Raw genomic sequence first — 16,425 nt, 5'->3', positions numbered from 1 at the left:
TTTAAGAGAACTTGATTATCTTGAACTTTGGAAACCTTTAAACCTTACTTGAGAAATACCTTGTTACTCATGGTTCTCCGTATGTATCAAAGGCTTGTCTTCTAAATAGCTTCACTGCTTTTTTGTACAGCAATCAGCAGCTCCAGATGTCTTTACACAATTTGTAAAGAGCTAAAGACCTCTTTAGAAAACTCAAAATATGTAGATGTTATAATCCATAATATATGTATAAACCTTTCCTCTACTTTTTCAAGATGTTGATTAAAAACTTTACTAGAAGGACTTGGATAGTTAAGTGGCTTAATTTTTTTTCCTGATTGGGGTTTAATTTTCTAATTGGGCAGTCTCCTTTGTTGTTTCATGTGGTGACATCATTATCTAGTGTTTTTCTTTTCTCATTCCTATGTAAATCAGTCTCACCACACCAGAAAAACCTGATCACAAATGCTGGTTTTCTGAATAAAACCCATCAGGGGCCTTTCATATATGTTGGTAAAGTCCAGTCTTTTCATGTGGCATACAGAAGACTCCGTGATTTATCCCTCACATTCATATTCCAGGCCTGTCAAACACAACAGCCTATTCACACCTCTCTGCCTTAGCTCCAGTTGCTCTCTCTGGAGCCCTTCCCCCAAGGTCAGCAGGTGAGCGTGTAATCCTCTTTGAGGACTCAGCTGAGCTGTATCTGAAGTCCCTAAATTCTCCTCCCTCTCTCCCTGAATCTGTCACTCCCTTCGTTGTGTCCCCCATGAAGGAAGCGTCCGCACTTTGAAAAGCAGCAACGCATATAACACTTACATGTTATCCTTGTTAAGTTAGACGTGTTTCTCATTCTTGAGGCATTTCCCTCCTTCTCCAGTATAAACTGAATGCAGGTAGGAACTCTGTTTTCTGTTTGTTGTATCCACAACATCTGGCTTCATAGTAGCTGCTCAGTAACTGGAATAAGTGAAAACTCTAAGCCCTTGAGAACAGGGACTACCCCCAGTGCTTAGTGCAGTTTCTGGCCCATAAACACTTAAATGTTGAGTGAATTAATGAATTTGAATTGAGTGTTGTTATGTAAGTTTACACACCCATTTCTTCCAAAGAATTGTCACAGGAGAAGTCTCTAAAAATCCAAGCCAAATCTAAATGCTTTTCTGAGTCTTTGAAGCAAGTAAATTGTTTCACTCTTACTTTGCTTCAAATTTCACTCTTGATTTCCTTCATAAATGTTATAGGACAGTGTGCTTATTTCCATTTCATGAAAAAAATTTTTTAGAGGTATGAGTTTTTATTTCAAAATCTCGTATATTCCTTAGTCCTCTTCTAAGCAAGTAAAATATCTTCAACTTATTGTACTCTTTCTCTTACATCCTTATGATAATATATTGTTAAGAATAACTTCTTTAGAATTTATGGAGATTGTATTCAGTATTTGCTTTTTCCAAGAGGATAAGATAATAGAGAAGTTTTTTTTTTGGTATCATGTAGGAATGTTTTTTTGAAACATGTTGTTTGTGACAATGGGAGTTTTTCATGGTTGCCCTTTCCTGAAATGAACAACCCAGATACTGATAGGCAACTTTGGTATCAGTTTGGAGAAAGTAATTTCTTTAAAGATAGAAATATAAACAGAGAAACTTTTGTAGAAATTTGTCTTACCTAAAGGAATTGAAATGTTTTAGGAATGTAAAATGTGTTAGGAATGTAAAATTCAGATCGTCTGAGAAACACCAAGCCAAGATAAATAAATGATTTATATTTTTAATGAACAGAAGTAACTTATTTTTTCTTCAAAAATAGTATATAATTGACAGCTATAGAAATACTGGCTTATTTCTTTAAAGAATAGTTTCAGCTACAGAAGGATATTTTAAAAATTCATAGAGAATAACTGATTGTAAAGGAACACATCTGGTATTCTGCAGTGAGGAGTTAAAAGATGTGTGTACATGTATATGCCAAGAGCTCTATAATAAACTTCAATAAGATCCAGTTATTTCTTATTAGCAGGATCTGAGATTTGTTTTATTTATTTATGCTTGAAAGCATAAATAAACAGTGGTCAGGTTTATGGAAAATACGTATTTTTCTTCTGGGTTTCTTTTGTAGCCTCCTCACTGGTCTCCCTGCTTTCACTCTTGCTCTCCCTTTAATCTGGGTTTAATCCATCATCCAGATTGTTTCTGGTAAAACAGATCATGACACTCTACCCAACTTGCTGTGAATCCTCATTTCATTCAAAGTAAAATCCAAATTCCTTAGTGTCCCATAAACCCTACACGATCGGTACTCTCTGCCCCCTATACATAGCTCTCTTTGTAGCTACTACTACTCTACCCTTTGCTGGCTTCTCTTTAGCCTCACTGGCCTCTTTATTCTAGGATACACCAGGACCTTTGCCCTGGTTGATTCTGTGCCTTGAGTACTTTTCCCCCAGGTGTCATCATGGCTGACTCCCTTCCCTTCAAGTTTTTACTCAAATTGTGACACCTTCTTAAATCCTCTCTGACCACCCTATTTAAAATTGCACTCACCTTAGCACTCTGCTAAGCTTACCCTGTTCTGTTATTTTCCCATAGCATTTATCATTTTCTAACATTATTTTTTATTATCTGTTTCTCCTGCTGATGGTAAACTCCATGAAGAAAAGGGAGTTTTAAAAAAATTGTGGTTTCCCAAGTGCCTAGAACAGTGCCTGGACATAGTAGGCACTCAGTTACTGGTTAAAGACTGGATTTCCTTTAAATGAATTAATATATTTATTTTGAGGCAAGTGCAGTTGAATGTCTTACAGAAATTATGCATATTACTAGTGTCTTTTTCCTTTATTGTGGATCATTTTTAAGAAATCAATCCTAAAAATCTAGTCCCAATAATACTAAATATAGTAATTGGTTTAAAATAATCATTGATAAAATAGTGTAATTTTTTTCAACCCTTTGTAATCTTAACAAAATGTTTATTTTATGAGAAAGAACATGAATCCTTGTCCTTAAAGAAATCTGAGATAAGAGGTTAGAGCTTTTCTTGAATTAGAAGATAAAAAACAAGAAATTTGACATACCCTCTACTCTTTAAGGAAGGAATTTTTAAAAAGAATACAAAGGAAATCTACTCATCAAGGACAGTCTTAGAAGAGTTGTTAGAGGGAAGATAAGTCATGAAAGGCTGAGGAAAGGGCCAGGTAAGATAGCCCGGCCTTGGAAGGTGTAAGTGAACTGGTTGAAAAACCACTAGTCACTCTAAGACCCCCCATTCCTCATAGGTTAATTCACTCTGTTAAAAAGTTAATATTCAGTGACTGCAAAAAAGCTCTTTACAGTATTTTTATCTAAATAGATATATATTTGCACAAAGTGGTATCTCTCAGTTTTGCAGCAGTTGTATGTTCAGTAGTTTGAGATTTACTGATCTCTTACTTCTGCCCTGCACTTTGTGATTAATATATTTGAGATTTTGAAATCAGAAGAAAAATTATAATACAGCACTGAGTGCAGTTGTATCTCTGGTTTTGGAGTCAGATGGGTCTGAGTACATATCCTGGTTGTTACTTATATGTAGAATATGAAAAGGGTTTATCAGATTATGTTATGTCTTGAGGAATTTCTTTCACAAATAACAAAACATAACATTTGGATATTTCTGACTGAAAGTTGTTTTTTTAAGGCGTGGTCTCTCCTTTTCTCATTTAAAAATCTAGACTGTAAGAAAATACTTATTTTTAAGCTTTCGAACCTGTAATAAATAATACCTTGTTTTTTTGATATCTTTATGAAGTTAAGTTCAGGTAATTGAGGTTTTGAGGGGGGTTTTTGTATTATTATTTTTAATGTACTAGTGTTTTGTTTACCATTTTGCTGAAAATTACCTCAATGTATCTTACATATCTTACTCTTATTAAACAAATTGTTTAACTTATTAAATACATTGTTTAACATATCTTACTCTTATTAATCGAATTGTTTGTGAGATTTTATTCCTCCCCTCTTAAAGTTCTACCTTTTCATTGAGGTGCAGATCAACTCCAACTCTTTAATAAAGCTTCCACTTTTATTTTTCCCTCTCTTGAATTCTTCAAGTACAGTACTTGTTCTGTGTAATATTTATCTGGAAATCATATATTACCTTATTAATTAGTTCTTGATGCTTTAACCAGATCACAATTTTCTTAAAAGTGAGAATGATGTGTTCAGATTTTAAAAGTTTCTCAGTAGAGTGGAATGGCACCTTACACATTGTAGAGCTAGAACTCTGCCTTCTCCCTCTTACACCATCACCACTGCAACTGAGGTCTTCATGACCTCACAATTTACTGTTTAATGTCTGCTTTTCTCCCCATTCATTTCATCCCTTGTTGTTCAGTAGATTCTGTCCAAGTCAGATTCCCTTGCCTCTTAATCCTTAATGATTCTTCGTGACTCATCACTGAAGACCTATCTTAGCATTCAGAGTTATAATCTGACTTCTTTTATACTTTTCCAGCTTTTTGTAGTCTCATATGAAATTACAGGTAGCACAGTGGCAAAGAAACTGCCTGCCAATGCAAGAGATGAGGGTTCAATCCCTGGGTCGGGAAGATCGCCTAGAGAAAGAAATGGCAACCCACTACAGTTTTTTTTTTTTTTTTTTTTTTTTGGAAAGGAAAGTTTGCTTCATTTCAGATGCTGATATCTGGGGAGGTAGGATGGCAGACATCTGTCCAAAGGCCAACTGCCCCCCTCCCTGCCCCCACTCTAGTCTCTTGCTGGAAAATTCTTGGACAGAGGAGCCTGGTGGGCTACAGTCCATGGAGTCTTCAAAGAGTCAGACACAACTGAGCGACTGAACACACACATACGCACATAAAATCTGTACTCTAGTCAGACTGAGATTTACTGTATAATCTTTTGGGTTGGTCAAAAAATTCGTTCGGGTTTTTGAATGATACTACAGAGAGATGCGAATGTACTTTTTGGCCAGCCCAGTATATATGTATGCCTTCTGGTTCCCAGCCTCTGCCTTTGCTCATTGCCCAGAATACCCATCTTAATCATTCCCAGTGTAAATTTTAGTTTGCAGTGTCCAGCTCAAATGTTAGGAGTCCTTTTCTGATCTCCCCCAACATGAATAGCTTCTAATCTGAACTCATTTAGCACTTGTTTAAGTTTCTTAGGACACTTTACCTTTCCTATTTGATTTTAATTCTTTATAACAATGTTACATCTCCTCTACCAGAATCCAAGTCTGACGATTCATCTTTGCATTGCTAGAACTATTTTCACATAGCAGACACTCAAATACTTGAATAAATGTGAAAATCAGTTACTGTGTTTTTCTGAGAGTGTGAACTTTAATGGTTGTTGACTTCCATGTAAATTGTTCCCAGAATCCTGTGCTTTAGTGTTTGGCTTTTGTATTTTAGAGGGTTCTGCTATTTTTCTCTCCCATGTTAACTGTTTTATCTTGACTATATTCAGTTTTGTCCCATCACTTCTAATTTATGAAGTGCATAAGCTTTGGGAAAGTTAATCTCTTTACATTTTTTTTCTTTGAGTTTGGTCTGTGTTCAGCTTGCCTCATTTTTCTTTTTTTTAAATAAGCTATTTGTAACCATTGTTGCAGGAATTTTGTTTGTGCATGTTCTCCCACTCTGGATGACCTTTAATTAAGGCTGATTCTTTGCTGTTAAGAATGTATGAGCACCTTTAAGATTAGGACAGTTTGTGTTAGAGTTTAATTCTAGGACTAATTATAGGGTAACTTGAGAAGATAGGGGTAATGAGTACTTGGTACAGAAGATCTGAGAACTTGACTTTCTTAAAATATTTTTTAGTTAGTACTTTCTGGTATATATTTTTGTAAAATTTTGATCTTTTAAAAAATCTTAATACTTTAGGTAGATTAGAATTTTTTTTTTATGATCTTAAGTTTATTTGGTTCCTTCTACATAGTGTAAGTATCACAGACTGGCTACTCTAGGTTCTCCCTGACTGTTTTCTTCAACTTACACCACTACTTTTTGTCTTCATTGTCTCAGCCAACTTCAGAACTTGTAGAAATGAGGAAGTGGAAAGAGGATGATGTAAATAAATACAATTGAAATTAGATGTTATATTTCTTTGTCATCTTGCCCCAAGCCATTTCTGAATATAATTATCTTCTATGTATTACCTTTCTTCAAGCAAAGAGTTAGGGATGATATAAAGAGTTAGGGGTGCTTTGTTTCTGTCTTGTATCATAGATTATTTTAAAGACTGTAACAAATTCCCAGAGGCTGATTCCTTGTCAGTAACTTTTAATATTGAATTTAACAAATATTTATGATATTGTTAACCTGCTCAATATTCAGGATTTTTGCACTTGTGATATAAATGAAACTAAGAGTGAGATGGGAAAAATACCAAAGACTCAGAGTGGAAATATAAGTGCAAGATGTGAAGAAAAGCAAGCATATAGATAGGCAAAGTGTATGTGTTTTTAATGGCAGGAGAGATTGCTACATGCAATTGAAAAGTAAAATGATAAGGGAGAACTAAATATATTTTCTGCTGTTGGGGAATCTGGCTGACCTTTTGGTTTTGATATTCAATTTGACTTTGTGGTATGTTGCTTTTGAAGTCTTTGAAGAGTTCCTTTTTGTAACCAATTAAAAATATTTTGAGTTCATTTTAATGTGAATGCACATATACCTATCTTTTAATTAAATAGCAAACCTGGAGTGTGCTCCCAGGGGCAGTTGAGCAATTATCTTGTTACTTAATCCAGAGAGCATACAATAAGGTAAATAAGGGATCTGAAAGTATGGGAATGAAGAAAGCAATCCTCCAGATATATTAGTTCCTAAATTTATTAAAAGTTTTTGAATTCTTATAAAGCTAACTGACTTTAAGAAGAATGAGACTTTTATAATTCTCCCAGTTAGTTAAAATTGCACATAATTTTGTGTAACAATTTAATTGTTATATTTGTGGAAAAAAAACAGTTTACCATAGACTGAGTAGCAAGGCTTTAAGGTTAAAAACCAAGACACTTGATACTTCATTTCTTCTACCAGTCAGTCAGTAGGTGTGTGTTGGGTACCAAGGCAAAAGGAAAAATGAGTTCTTTACCCCTAAAGAGCTACTACTTTAAGGAGACAAGATTAATGTATATACATGAAGCATTTATTCAGTGTGAAACAGTATAATCAAGTATTAAACTGTTTCAGACCTTTTAAGTTGGAGGATCGATTTATAATATAGGGCAGTGAATCACAAAATAACTCTTCAGCTTCTGAAGATATCAGACGGGGAACACCAGTACAAAAAATGAATAAAAGAGAACTGCCCTGATTAAACTATGAGTTGGGGAGCTTGGAGCCAGAAGAATAATCAGTAGGTGGTGAGCATGAATTTAGGGTATATTCTTGTACATGTATAGTCTTGTACAGTTAAAGTATAATATGTGTGTGTAAAACCTTTTTATTGTTTATATATAATACAATAAAGACTATATCTTTAATAGTATAAATATCAATCCCTTAGCTACATAACCTAGTGAACTTGCATTGCAGGCAGATTCCTTACCGTCTGAGCCACCAGGGAAGCCCTTACATATTATAACCACCATCAGTATATAGCCAATATCCAACCCCCCAAAAGGTTCCCTCATATCCCTCCAACATACAATGCCCCTTCTCCAAAGATAGCCACTATTCTGACCTCTTAACACCTTATATTGTTTTTACCCAATTTTGAAATTAAATAATTTGTTCAGCATTGTTTGTGAAATTCAGTTATGTTGTTTCATATTTGTGGCAGCAGCTCATTATTTTTCGTTGCTGTACAGGATTCAGTTGAATAAATACACTTTTTTTTTAATACACTTTTTTTTATGTAGATCATTTTTTAAAAATCTTCATTGAATTTGTCACAATATTGCTTCTGTTTTTTATATTTCAGTTTTTTGGCCCAAAGGTATGTGGGCTTTTAGCTCCCTGACTGGGCATTGGATCCATTGGAAGGTAAAGTCTTAACCATTGGACCACCAGAAAGTGAAAGTGAAAGTCGCTCAGTCATGTCCGACTCTTCGCGACCCTATGGACTTCACAGTCCATGGAATTCTCCAGGCCAGAATACTGGAGTGGGTAGCCTTTCCCTTCTCCAGGGGATCTTCCCAACCCAGGGATTGAACCCAGGTCTCCCACATTGCAGACATATTCTTTACCAGCTGAGCCACCAGGGAAGTCCCTAAATATACTTTTAAAATCCATGTTACTATTTGATGTATTTTTGGGTTGTGTTAAGTTTTTGGCTGTATGAATGTGCTATGAACATTTTTTAAAAATATACATAAATACCTATTTGTGTATATTCAGGAGTAGAAATGTTGGGTAATGGAACAGATATGAATTAAGTTTTTCCCACAATATTGTATTACAGAAATTTCAAAAATAAAGAGAAGTTGACAGAATTGTTTGGACACCCATATTCCTACCACTTCGTCTGTAGTTAACATTTTGCCGAATTTGTTTTAACATGCATCCAACCCCTTTATCAATCCATCCTATTTTGGGATGCATTTAAAAAAAAGTTGCCGAAGTGGTTGAACCAGTTTACCCTCCTGTCAGCTGTGTATGAGAGTTCTATTTGCTCTACATCCTTACCAGCACTTGGTGTTGTCAGTCAAGCTTTTCTTCTGGACATTCTAATAAGTCTGTAGAAGTGTTTCACTGTAGTTTTAATTTGTATTTCCCCAATGAGAAGTGCAGGCTTCCCAGCTGGCTCAGTGGTAAAGAGTTCGCCTGCCAATGCATGTCTTCCCTGGGTCAGGAAGATCCCCTGGAGAAGGAAATGGCAACCCACTCCAGTATTCTTGCCTGGGAAATCCCGGGGACAGAGGAGCCTGGAGAGCTAGAGTCCGTGGGGTTGCAAAGAGTCAAACATGACTTAGTGCCTAAACAACATGAGAAGTGCATACCAATATGCGTATTAACATGTGGTCTTTTGTTGCTGGCCTCTTACTTAACTGTTTTCAAGATTCATCTATATGAATCCTGTGGTATATATCAGGACTTCATTCCTTTTTATTGTGAAGTATTTCATTGCATGGATCAACCACATTTTGTTTAGCCATTCATCATTGATGAATGTTTGCACTTCCATCTTTTGGCTCTTATGAATGCTTTTATAAACGTTTGAATTAAAGTTTTTATACAGATATGTCTTTATATCTCTCGGTTTATACACTTCCTAGTAGAATTGCTGTGTTATATAATTCCATGTTTAACCTTTTGAGGGACTGCCAGACTTCCTGAACACTTGTAGTATGGTTTTACATTCCCACCAGCAATGCACAAGGTTTCCAGTTTCTGCACATCAGCACCAAAACTTGTTATCTGCTTTTTGCTTTGATTTTAAATGGCCACTCTAATGACTATGAAGTGATACCTCATTGTGGTTTTGCTTGCATTTCTGTAAAAGCTAGTGTTGAGCATCTTTTTGTATGCTTCTAGGCCATTTGTGTATCTTTGGAGAAATGTCTATTCAGATCCTCTGTCCATTTTTAATCAAATTGTCTTTTTATTATTGACTTGTCAAGAGTTCTTTATATATTCTGATCCCTTGTCAGATATGAGATTGCAAGTTTTATCCTGTTTTGTGGATTGTCTTTTCATTTTTTTTTAAATTAATGTTTATTGGAGTATAGTTGATTTACAATATTGTTTTTCTTTCTGCTGTACAGCAAAGTGAATCAGTCATACATGTACATACATTCACTCCTTTTTAGATACTTTTCCCATAGAGGTTGTTACAGAGTATTGAGTAGAGTTCTCTGTGCTATACAGTAGGTCCTAATTAATTATCTATTTTATGTGTAGTAGTATGTATATATCAATTCCAATTTCCAATTATCCCTCCCCCCACTTCTCCCCTGGTAGCCATAAGTTGGGTTTTTTTTCCATCTGTGAGTCTGTTTCTGTTTTGTAAATAAGTTGATTTGTACCATGTTATTTTTATATTCCACATATAAGCAATATCATATGCTGTTTGTCTTCCTTTACTCAGTATGACCATCTCTAGGTCCATCCATGTTGCTGCAATGGCATTATTTTCATTCTTCTTTATGACTGAGTAATATTCCATGGTGTGCACATACCACTTCTTTATCCATTCTTCCGTCCATAGACATTTAGTTCACTTCCATGTCCTGGCTGTGTAAGTCGTGCTACAGTAAACGTTGGGGTGCATGTATCTTTCCCAACTATGGTTTCTCCAGACATACACCACGTGATTGTGGGAGCATATGGTAGCTCTATTTTTAGTCAAGGAACCTTATTCAGTTGTCCACAGTGGCTTTATCAATGTACGTTCCCACCAACAGTGTAGGAGGCTCCCTTTTCTCCATACTCACTCTGGAATTTATCGTTTGTAGGGTTTTTTGATGATGTCCGTTCTGATCGATGTGAGGTGATACCTCATTGAAGTTTTGATTTGCATTTCTCTAATTGTGGCGTTGAGCATCTTTTCATGTGCTTTTTGCCATCTGTATGTCTTCTTTGGAGAAATGTCTATTTAGATCTCTGCCTATTTTTTTATTTTTATTTTTTTTATTTATTGAACTGCATGAGCTGTTTGTATATATACATTTTGGAGATTAATCCCTTGTTGGTCATTTCATTTCCAAATATTTTCTCCCTTTCTGTAGCTTATGTTTTCACTTTGTTTATGGTTTCCTTTACTGTGGTCTTTTTACTTTCTTGATGGTATTACTTGAGCACAAAAATTGCTAATCCTGATAAAGTCCAGTTTATTTTTTCTTTTGTCACTTGAGCTTTTGGTGTTGTGTCTGAGCAAGTTTTGCCTAAGCCAGGTTTACAAAGATTTATTCCTGTGTTTTCCTCTAAGAGTCAATTTTTGTGTACAGTGTAAGGAAAGCCCAGATTTATTATTTTGCATGGACTATCCTGTACCACTTTCTGAATACTGTTTCCCCATTGTTGTGCACCAAATCAATTGTCTGTAAGTGTTAAGGGTTTATTTCTGGACTCTTCTGTTCTGTCCATTGATTTTATATGTCTGTTCTTAATGCTAGGCCTACACTAGTTTTGCAGTAAGTTTTGAAATCAGGAAATGTGAATCTTCAAACTTTGTTCTTATTATTCAACATTATTTTGGCTATTCTTAGTCTCTTGTAGTTCCATATGAATTTTAGGATCACTGTCAATTTCTGAAAATAAGCCAGCTGGGATTTTGATTGGGCCACATTTATTTTTTTTTTAAATGAACCTACCCTAAAACATCATTATTATCCAAAATCCATAGTTTACATGAAGGTTCCCTCTTGGTATTGTACATTGCATGAGTTTGGACAAATGTACAGTGACATGGCTTTTTCATTATAGTATCATACAGGATATTTGTCCTGCCTAAAAAATCCTCTGTTTCACATAGTCATCCCTTTCTTCTAACCCCTGGCAATCACTGATCCTTTACTGTCTCCATAGTTTTTTTTTGTCTTTTCAAGAATGTCTTATATTTAGAATCAAATAGAATGTAGCCTTTTCACATTGACTTCTTACATTTAGTCATATTCAGTCAAGGTTCCTCCATATCTATCCATGGCTTAATAGATCATTTCTTTTTAGAGCTGAATAGTATTCCATTGCCTTGATGTATTAACATATGTTTATTTACATAAAGGTTGCTTCCAAGTTTTGGCAATTATGATTAAAGCTCCTGTTAAATCCATGTGTAGGTTTTTTGGGTGGATGTAAGTTTTCAACTCCTTTGGGTAAATACCAAAGGAGCACAATTGCTGGATTGTATAAGAGTATGTTTAGTTTTGTAAGAAGCCACCAAACTGTCTTTCAAAGTGGCTGTACCATTTGCATTCCCACCAGCAGTGAATGAGATTTCTTGTTGTTCCATCCACATCCTCACCAGCATTTGATATTGTCAAGTGTTTTAGGTTTTCACCATTCTAATAGATGTGTAGTGATATTTTTGTTTACTTGTTTTAATTTGCAATTCCCAGTGCTTCTCATTGTGTCCACCTCTGCCCCTTAAGGTGAAGAAAAATAGAATGCTCTGACACATATCAAAATAGTTCCTTTCCTCCTCCTCCTCTTGCGAGCATGAGGGGATTTTTCTCTAATAATCACTGTGAGGACCTGGTATAGCTCATTGAAGTAAAACTTACAAATTTAGTGTGGGGTTCCCCTGGAGTTTATAACTCAGGCTTGTTCATACTGAACCCCCAGCAATCATACAGCTCCCAGCAGGATTGTAGTTTAGGTTTTTCTACCCTAGCACTGGTTCTACTTGCATGCTAGATCAGAAACTGCAAGTTCTTAATTTTCATAATAATTATTTAATGGTGAATGTTATTCCCATCTTATAGATGAAGAAACAGGCTTAGTTAGCTGTAGAGTTAGTCACCTATTTGAGAATTGAGTTTTAGATGGCAGAAGTAATTGCACAGTATGGCAGTGGAATAGCAGAAGAATCAAAGTAGATATAATATACTAGATTTAGCTCAAAGGCAGTCATGGGAACCTGGGAGTCCTTTCCAGTAGAGTGACTCTGTCAGAAGAATGGGATATTGCAATGAAGTGGATTATACAGTGATATAATTGAGGTAATGAGACTCCTTTATAATAAACTGGGTCTTCTAAAAATATCTCATAAGTCATATAAAGGTAGGTTTTGTATAGCACAGCAGGATTGTGCTAAATTGACAGAAATGTCCCTTTGCGTAACATCTGTTTTGTCATTTGAAAATAAACAGCACTGCCACTCAGCAAAATGCTAAAGTTAGCGAAGTATTTTTGTTTTTCCAGCATCCTCTCTTCTATCCTCAATTGGTGATTCCCCTTTCATCTTTCTTTTCTCCTGTAAGTGATCAGGGGTCTCTGTCTAACCTTTCCCAAATCAAAATAAGAGATGGTACATTTGCCATTAATTGATATTAAGGCACCAATTCCTGATTACAGTTAGTTATAGTATAGTTCAATCCCTGGGTCAGGAAGATCCCCTGGAGGAGGGCACAGCCACCTACTCCAGTATTCTTGTCTGAAGAATCCCCATGGACAGAGGAGCCTGGAGGGCTACAGTCCATAGGGTTGCACAGAGTCGGACATGACTGAAGCACCTTAGCATGCACATAGCATGCATAGTATAGTGAATGCATTTTACATATAAAGCATTATCTCCACTAGTCATTTGTATCCTAGTTTCTTACTTTTTATTGGGATATTTTTTAAATGTTGAAGTAACAAAAGTAGATTTGAAGTTTAAAAGGTCCCTGAAGCCATAGGTACTGATAAGTAGTCTATTCAGAGTAATGAAGGAGCAAAGAAACATAAAAAACAAGGCTTAAAAAGATGAAGTATTCAGCCTAGAGGAGTGGGATGGGGTTGGGGGTGGGAAGGAAGTTCAAGAGGGAGGGGACATACATATACATATAGCTGGTTCTTCTTGTTGTTTGGCAGAAACCAACACAACATTGGCGAAGCAATTATCCTCCAATTAAAAATAATGTTTAAAAAGACAGGGTATTGAAATCACACAGGAGTGGATCCAAGTGTAGAAAATCTAACTGCAATTAGATTTAAGTGAAATTTTCCAATTCAAACAATTTATTTTAGATAAGTTTTGGATAGAAAACCTTCTAAAATATATTTTACATTTTTAACGTTTTTTTATTCCAGTATACTATCTTTGGTAACAGTGTCTTTCTAAGACTGATTCTTAGCTGAGTCAAACTTCGCAACCTGCCCTTTTAATTCTTATTCCTTCCTCCATACCATAAATCACTGAAATACTGACTTCAGAGCAGATTTTCATCTCATTTTACTGATTCAAAATTATTAGAAAGATGAGTTTATGATACTCTCTAAGGAATAGAATGATGCCCAGAGTCTTCAATTATGCAGGAATATTTGTGTTACTGAGTGAAATCTATTCTGCTTTTAATTCTTATAGCTGCATTTTATAATTTTTGTGGGGAGGGGTCAAAAATTTAGTTTCCTTGGCACAAGTTTGCTTAAGTAAAGTTGATCTTAGCAGGAAGTCCATATACACATGAGAGTAGAGAAATAGAGAAAGGGAAGAAACCTTTAGTGTTGAGGTAAGCTTATCAGTATTTCATTTTTCAAATATACCTCCCATTCCTCACTGTTTGTTTCATTATCTGGAATTTTCTCTTGTCCCTAGATATTGTTTCTCAAAATGCTTTGTGTTTCTTAAAATGTACTTTAGTAACCTAAGACTCCTTATGTATAAATTCTTCAACTCACTGTAGTGTTTAGCTTGATAAATACTTACCTTTAAATCCACAGATCCCTTTGGGGTCAAGAATAGAACTGCATTTCGGTGTAACTAATTTCCTTGGCAATCTTACATATCCATTCAAAAGCAGTGTCTGAAAAGAGAACCATGACTTTTCATCAGTTTAGTAAAGGTTTCCATGCCACAGAGACGGTTAAGAGTCCCAGAGAGACAGTCCCTGAGTTTGCAGTTCATGAGCTCGTATCTCTGCTGCCAGAAATCGGCAAAGCCTTGGGGGTTTGAACCACAGAGTTCTGATAGCTGTGTGATATAGGTATTCAGTTAAATTTTGCTGTTGCAACACTGTTAGGTAAATTGTTAGACCTCATTTAAGATTAGCTAACATGAAATGGAGCCATTTTTAAATGACTGAAATTCTGAAATCTATTGAAAATTAAACTTGAGATATAATTTCTTAGTCATAGATGAAAAAATTGTATCATAGCAATACAGTAGCATCATAGTCTCAAAATTGCTTAGACTGTGGAGTTCAGATTTTTTTTTGACCACTCATGTTAGAAAAAATACATTTTATATCAGATTTCAGTTTATAAAAATGGAAACAAGTTTCATAAACAGTATTGACCCTTACCATTATGTATTCTGTGTATTGTTTCATTTTCTAAAAAGTCCTAGCTTTGACCCTCTAAAACTAATCTCACAACACACAGTGGTTATGACCTGTAGCCCAGAAAGACTCCAAGATATAGCACCACAAAGATAAGATTACAAAATACATTTAAAATACTTTTTTGTGTCTGTCATTTCAAACAAAACCTCTTAGGAATTCAAACTTGCCTCTCCGAAAAGAGCATTTCAGAGAAGCAGGTACATGTTCGTAACCTGGGAGTTGTCATTAAGATGCTTGTGCCAGGTCCTTTACATTTATTACCTTTATTAAAGATTTTGAATTTTATCCTAGAAAAGGGGAAAGATAGCCTGTGAAGGATTTTAGGTGGGGTTGGAGAAGTATTATGTAAATCAAATTTTTGAAGGAGATCTCTGAGAACAGAGTATATATTCTATTTAGGAAGCCACTGCATTAGTAGATATTGTTACCTGGGATGTTGTCAGTAGAGAAGAAGAGTTATAGATGAATTCTCTTGTTATTTGAGAGAAATAAACAGCAAAACTCAGTAATGGATTATATGGTAAGAATTTTTCCCAAGATATTAAGCTATAGAAACATCAAGAACATATTATTTTGGGAGGAGATCAGCTCTGAAAGAATAGGGTGGTATAGGAATAGGCAATAATGGGATGTGGAATTGAAGGTGGATAGATTTTAATGAGAAAGATGTAGTATAAGATTGCTGAGAAAGTGGAAGCAGATGGAATCCAAACAGAGGTAGTGGGATTGGCCTATACAAAAGAAAACAGTCTTTAGTTTTTAATAATATTAAATAATACACTCATGTGGTCAAATTCACTTGGACAAAAGTACAGGTGAGAAATCTTACTTTTCTTCAGCCACTCAGTTCCACATCCAATAGGCAACTAATGTTAATATTTTTTTTATATCCTTCAAGAAATTTTATACACATGCAAACAAATACAAGTAGTCCTCCCTGATCCCTTTACAGAAAATGTAGCCCACTGTACACACAATTTTGCACATTACTTTTTCTTCCACTATATCTTAAAGCTCTTTCCCTATCTGTACATAAAAGCTTTATTCTTTAGGGCTGCATGGTATTATTGTGTATACTGTTATTTATTTAACCAGTTTTGTATTTGATGGGCATTTGTGTCAAGTACTATTCTTTGGATAATACCTCTGTTTGAACAAGTCAAAAAGACTAACTGGAGATAGGTGCACAAATGGGCAGGACTGTAAGTTTGTAGAAGTGGTCCAAATGATCTGAGTATAGAGAGCTAGGTGGTCCATTTTTGGACCAGCAGATTGAACTTTAATATTTAGGTTAAATGAGCTGATGTGTGGGGAGTTACTTGGTCAAATAAGCAGGAAATTGAACTACATGTTTGTCTGTCAGAAGTCACTTTTAGAAATACCTTTTGCTGGAGAAAAGTTAGAACTATTTTTGGGTACCCTCAAATTGGGACCCTCCATTCAAGGTTAAATGGATCTAGCTTGTCTGAAGGTCAAGGAGCCCTTTTTAGGGCAAAGACTGTGTTTTGTGTTCAGAAG

At 35.3% G+C, this 16,425-nt stretch overlaps 1 protein-coding gene across 1 annotated transcript in view; it reads left to right on the top strand.

Annotated features, from left to right (window-relative positions):
* Positions 1–16,425, top strand: part of RNF11 (ring finger protein 11) — a 38,340-nt gene that overhangs the window by 1,292 nt on the left and 20,623 nt on the right. The window lies entirely within an intron of this gene.

The sequence above is a fragment of the Giraffa tippelskirchi genome, chromosome 5, assembly GCF_054371585.1.
Source record: "Giraffa tippelskirchi isolate mGirTip1 chromosome 5, T2T-mGirTip1v1.2.pri, whole genome shotgun sequence".
NCBI lineage: Eukaryota > Metazoa > Chordata > Mammalia > Artiodactyla > Giraffidae > Giraffa > Giraffa tippelskirchi.
The sequence above is the reverse complement of the archived record's forward strand: the minus strand, read 5'-3'. Positions and strand labels throughout refer to the sequence as shown.